Source organism: Panulirus ornatus, chromosome 65, assembly GCF_036320965.1.
Source record: "Panulirus ornatus isolate Po-2019 chromosome 65, ASM3632096v1, whole genome shotgun sequence".
NCBI lineage: Eukaryota > Metazoa > Arthropoda > Malacostraca > Decapoda > Palinuridae > Panulirus > Panulirus ornatus.
Genome location: NC_092288.1, coordinates 25,514,872 through 25,521,512, shown reverse-complemented (window position 1 = coordinate 25,521,512; position 6,641 = coordinate 25,514,872).

Genomic DNA, 6,641 nt, shown 5'->3' with positions numbered 1-6,641 from the left:
AGTGAAGGAAGTTGAAGGATGGAGTGAAAGTTCTTTTAGTGATTGAGGCCTGAACTTGTAGGAGTGTGTAAGGTGTGCATGGGATAGAGCAAATTGGAGTGATGTGGTATACAGTAGGTGCATGCCATCAGTGGGCTGAACCATGGCATATGAAGCGGTTAGAGGAAACCACAGAAAGGCTTATGGGACTTGGCTGTAGAAGGGGGGACTATGGTTTTTGTGCATTATTCATGACAGGGCATGTGAAGGAAACTGAGGAGAGGTCTTTTAATCCTAGTTGTGGATAGGGATCTGTGGTTTAGGTGCATTATATGTGACAGCTAGAAAGTGGATGTGAGTGACAGGCCATTTTTTTTCTCCTGTTACTACCTTGTTTTGCAGGAAGTGGCAAACAAGTGTGAAAAAATTACTTGCTGACACAAATTTCTCAAAATTGTGACTTCTCCATTTCTTATTTGTTATGAAGTGTGTTTACTGATTATATTATTTAGAGCTTTAAGTTTCTCTTTCTTGTTACAAACACAATATATCAGTAAGAATTTATATTTATCTTTTCTCATACACACTCAAATTCTTTTACTAGTGTCGGCAACTCATTCCCTTTATAGGTATTTACCTGTTTGTATGATATATTGAGTCCATGAGTAAAGCATCCCTTTCGACATTTTACAATACCTTCAAGCAAGTTCAACTCCTGGAATTCTTTATTTTCAGTCTCAGTTGGTTATGACCCATCATTATTAGCTCAATTTCTAGTTTATTTTGCAAAAGATATGCATTCTGGGACATACACAGACATTGCAAGTTCCATAGACTTGCAGTAATTTGTTATTATGAAGATCTATCACACCCACAGCAATGTAAGTCTTCTATACTCTACCTATCATAGTCTATAGAGACCCAGAACCTGTGTGGCTTTCACAACCTTCATCAGCTTAACCAAAGCTTTCTTCCCAGTTGTCTGTATAACAGCCAGTGATAAAACCATCAGTATTAGGTTGCAGAAAAGTCTGATTACCTGGTATTTATGCTTTCATAGTGAATATATGCTTCTGAGGGGCCATCTCCATCCAGTCCCTCACCTGTGGTATCTCATAAGGCACAATGATGGGATGCTTATGTTTTTTATCCTCATACACAATGCTTGCTATAATGGATGCACCAGCTCTATAGAAAGATGTTGATGACCCATAACCCCCCCTGAGGTGGACCACTGCCAACAATGTCCCATTCAAACAAAGACCATGGTTACGCATATCCATCTCACCTCCAGTCAAGTTCTACCCCTTAATGTCTTACTTTGCCCTAGCTTCCTCCAGGATGCTCAGTCCATCAGACATCTTGGTATCACTCAGGATGATAAACAGTTGGAGAGAATACATCAGTACCATCTTTAGATTCTCCAAGTAATGTCTCCATGTCTTCCACAGACTCGAGGTACACTCCCTATTCCTGACTTCAAGAATATCCATACAATCTTCATTCTTTCCAAACTCACCAAAGCCTTCCCCACCTCTTAAGATGATGTAGGGATGGAAGTGCCAAAATGTATGCAAAAGATTGATAAGAAATATTTCATAAATTTTTGATGAAGGTATGTAATTGCCTAAAAGTGTATAAACAAGGATAGGGATGATACAGCTATAGAGAACTCATCCCTACATGGTTTTTGATTGACAGATATAATTGGTTGCATGTCATGTTTTATTAACTGAACATCCCATCCCAAGTGACAGCACCGTTTGATGGTAGAGTCACTGATGTAGACATCTTTGTGAGTAGTAATTTGGAAACTAATAGACAAGAATAATGTCTGGCTGTGTGTCAAAATACAAGTCCAAAACTTGCGTGCAGCCAGAAATTATTTTTTACTACCAAAGTCATTTGGAGATGATTTTTGAGCTGTATCAACCCCATTGTTGTTGCAAACTTTTTGGCACTTCCATCTCTACATTATCTCTACATGAAAAGTTTATTCTTATTCTTGTTTGCATTCTTTTTGGCATTCATTCCCTACATCATATATATATATATATATATATATATTGTTTCCTTGCGCTACCTCGCAAACGCGGGAGACAGCGACAAAGTCTAAAAGAAAAAGAAAGAAAAAGAGTTTGAATGGAGAAAGGCTGGAGGAAGTGAAGTGTTTTAGATATCTGGGAGTGGATCTGGCAGCGGATGGAACCATGGAAGCGGAAGTGGATCATAGGGTGGGGGAGGGGGCGAAAATTCTGGGGGCCTTGAAGAATGTGTGGAAGTCGAGAACATTATCTCGGAAAGCAAAAATGGGTATGTTTGAAGGAATAGTGGTTCCAACAATGTTGTATGGTTGCGAGGCGTGGACTATGGATAGAGTTGTGCGCAGGAGGATGGATGTGCTGGAAATGAGATGTTTGAGGACAATGTGTGGTGTGAGGTGGTTTGATCGAGTGAGTAACGTAAGGGTAAGAGAGATGTGTGGAAATAAAAAGAGCGTGGTTGAGAGAGCAGAAGAGGGTGTTTTGAAGTGGTTTGGGCACATGGAGAGGATGAGTGAGGAAAGATTGACCAAGAGGATATATGTGTCGGTGGAGGGAGCAAGGAGAAGAGGGAGACCAAATTGGAGGTGGAAAGATGGAGTGAAAAAGATTTTGTGTGATCGGGGCCTGAACATGCAGGAGGGTGAAAGGAGGGCAAGGAATAGAGTGAGTTGGAGCGATGTGGTATACCGGGGTTGACGTGCTGTCGGTGGATTGAATCAGGGCATGTGAAGCGTCTGGGGTAAACCATGGAAAGCTGTGTAGGTATGTATATTTGTGTGTGTGGACGTATGTATATACATGTGTATGGGGGGGTTGGGCCATTTCTTTCGTCTGTTTCCTTGCGCTACCTCGCAAACGCGGGAGACAGCGACAAAGTATAAAAAAAAAAAAAAATATATATATATATGAAATGCTTTCTTTTTTTCTAACACATTCACCGTTTCCCACATGCATGAAGTGGTGAGAACAGATGGCTGAGCCTTAGAAGGAAAAATCCTTGCTTAGCTCCTTTCTCTGTTCCTTCTTGAGGAAAGTGATACAGAAGTGGAGGACTTTCTGGATTTTTATTATATTTTTTGCATATTTTTTTTGGTTCTTCCATCTCTACATTATTTTGCATTTATGAAATTTATCTTATAGTTTGTTTTACTTTTGTTGCTAGGCTTTCTTTAGTTGGATTATAAGGTTTCCTTAGAAGATTAACCCTCCTTTTATTTGTACGCTCGCCATGGTAGTGTGTTAAACTGATAAGGTACCTGCCTGCTACTGACTGACAAACAAACCATATTGTACTTAGCTCTGTTGAAAGAATTTTTTCTTTCATATGAGACAGGAATCTGAGATGGCCAAGATTTGAGCTTGCAATTGCCCATACCGGCTAAGCTACCATTAAAATGAAGTGAAACAGTACATTTCATTCTTGCTGCCTCACTGACACTGGAAATACAAGCAAGTATGAAAAAAAATCATTCTGAATTGTTTAAGAATATGACATAATAGTTATGTATATCACAGTTATAAGTAAGTTAAACACTGAATATGGCTTGTAGAATAGAGGAACCGGTATGTCTTCATTTTTTGATCTGGCGTCATTACTGCAATTTGAATTAAGAATGTGCGGACTTGCAATTCTGTTATCATTTTTTAATCATTGAATACTCCTGATACATTGATTATTAGAATTATAAAAGAAATACATGATTTAGAGTTTAGTATGAATTGTTAGGATGCAAATGACTGAAGAGTTGCTGTTTATTAGGAAATGAATGTTAGGTGATTATAAGATTTTGAATTCTTTATTTCATTTGACAGACTTGAATGGATATTCTTAAACTCACATGTTGCGGACCTTCATAAAGGTCATGTTGAATTGATTCAGAATAACTTAAGTTACATATTGATAAGAATAACCAAGGTTCTAAATCTAATTATATTTTGAAGTATTGCATTTACAAACTTTTAACGTGGCATACCCTAATTTAATCTTCTCTCTTCCAAGGTTAGGTTTTGAAGTGAGAAATATAGTATGCTCATCACATTTAATGGCTATGTAGGTGATCAGTCATATATACCAAAGATATAGAGCTTAAAAGTGGTGTACATACAAAGGGGTACAGTGCAGATTCTATGTGTCATGTAGGTTAAGCACATTGTACCAGTCATACATATCAAATTTGTTACACAAACAGTATTGGTCAAATGTATTAAGAGTACAGTATAAGGCTTTTGTTGATCATATATAGTATAATGAATGTGTGAAGCATTATACTAGCATCAGTCATGCATGTCAGTTGCACACAGTGAACATGTAAAGCATACATAAGCATTAGTGTTGATCATACATACTTAGCATATGATAAATAGTCCATATGTGAATCACACATACCAAGTCTATACAACATAACTGTAGTGCCAATCATAAACAACAATAATATAGGGCATATCATTTGTATCAGCCAAGGACCTCCGTAGTGTAGTGTTCAGCATTCCTGACTGTGGCAAATTCACAGGCTGCCCAGGGTTGAGTGCATTGGTTCAAATCCTGGTTGTTGCTGTCAGTCCACAGTCAACTCAACTGTTTATCAAACCCAAGGGGTTGGTTGATAAAATGGGTATTAAGCTCAGGCTAGGGAAATATACAGTGCCTGCCAATGTAGTAGGCATGAGGAAACTGATATAAAACCATGAAAACTGTGTATTCGCCACCAACTACTACTGTATTGGTTTCCTTTCCCTCTTTATACACTCCTTGAAGTGACCAAGAACTGAATCATAAATGAAACGGTGAATTTACAGTGCTTGCAATGCACTTGGAGTCAAATGGATCACACCTTGGGTGACTTTACACATGTCCGTTACAGCCACCTGTTACAGAAGAGGTGGACTCGTTACTTTATGAGACACTTCTGAACCTAGCTTCATCCCACACTACATATATTTTGTAAAAATCAATTCTTTTCTTCTGTTGTCTACAGAGTATGAGGGTTTTGAACAGTCTGTACTTCATGTAAGTGGTAATGCATTGTCCTTACTGTCACACCACCAAGCAGTCTAGGGTTTTCTCTTTTTTTCTATTATGCTCAACTGAGCATCTACATCCATTTGAAGTTTAAGAACATTCAGAGTACATGGAGAGGTTTTACTGACCTTTCCACAGCTTTTCACATAGATTGGTGTGGCATTGCCACCATCATTAAATTTTTATCACCCATTGTTGTATTGATCTCATGCTTGCACAAGTAATATTGGAAATTTCCATGTTTGCCTTGTTTCTCTTGTGAAGTGCAACTACAGAAACTATTTTGTCACTTGTAAGGTGAATATTTCCAGCTGTAGTAGGTGGGAGAAGTACAAAAAGATTGAAAAAAAATAAGGACATAATTGGGGAGCACAAGGCATTCCCACCCCCTGCTAATACTAAACTGCTACTGAAGCAGGTTCGTGTGGTATGCCTGTGCATGAAGAGTTGCCAGTTTTCGCTAGAGGGCACCAACTTCACTATCAGACACCAACACTATTTTATAAAGGTGGGTTTTTAAGTGATTTGTGTTAGTAAAATCGCCACAGGTCTGCTAGCGCTGACTTTGGCGGGCATGATACATGCTTGTATAGTGTTAAGAAGATGGCCTTGATTAGGGCTTCAGTTATGTTATCTGTCTCAGCTAACATAAGGAAAAGAAAAACATCAGTTATATAAAGCATAGTTAATAGCATACCTTGATTATATATATTAATTTTTCAAAAGAGGGAATGGAGAAGGGGGCCCAATGAGGATTTTCCTCTAAGGCTCTGTCCTTTGTTCTTAATGCTATCTCACTAATGCAGGAAATGGCAAATATGTATGAAAAATCAGATGGCATACATCAAGTAATATGGCAGTGTATTTCTGAACTAGTTCTGATCCTTTCTTGCCTGTTCTGCTTGTGTCAGAAAACCCAAACTCTACCTCCTCGGAGGCATGCCTTGATATAGCCCATCCATAACAAAGTGTTTTAACTCTTCCATTATTGTTGACTGTCTAGTCAGGTTCAATGGTTGTATGGCCCAAGGTGAGGTGCCTGAAGACCGGCAGAATGATATATATTGTTCCCTTGTATATGGCCAAGGGTGAAAAATTATTATTCAAGCTACAGAGGATTAAAGCTACTAAGTCCATCTGGTAAGGTGCATGGGAGAATGGTAATCAAGTAGTGGCATGCACAAAACACCTGACTGGGGAGAGACAACATAGCTTCTGGAGAGATAGAGGATGTGTGACCAGGTGTTTTCCTCAGAATAATGCTGTACTATTTTTCCATTCTTTGAAAATGATACAGCATTATCAAACATAACACTACTTGCGGGCAGAGTCCATTGATGGAAATTCTTTGTGGAAGGTGCGACAAATATATGGTTTAGAAGGAAAGATACTAGAAACGGTGATGAGATTTTATCAAGAGATGAGTTAGTTGTTAGCAGATGAAATTACACCGTTGGCAGACTCAGGTGAGAAATTACAGAGGCTGGTATTTGAATTTTTGAGAGTGTATGTTGAAAATAAAAGTATGTTAATGAAGTTTAGCAGGGGAGGGAAATGGTTTAGTTTAAATGGAGGAAGTTGGGTGTTTTAGATACCTG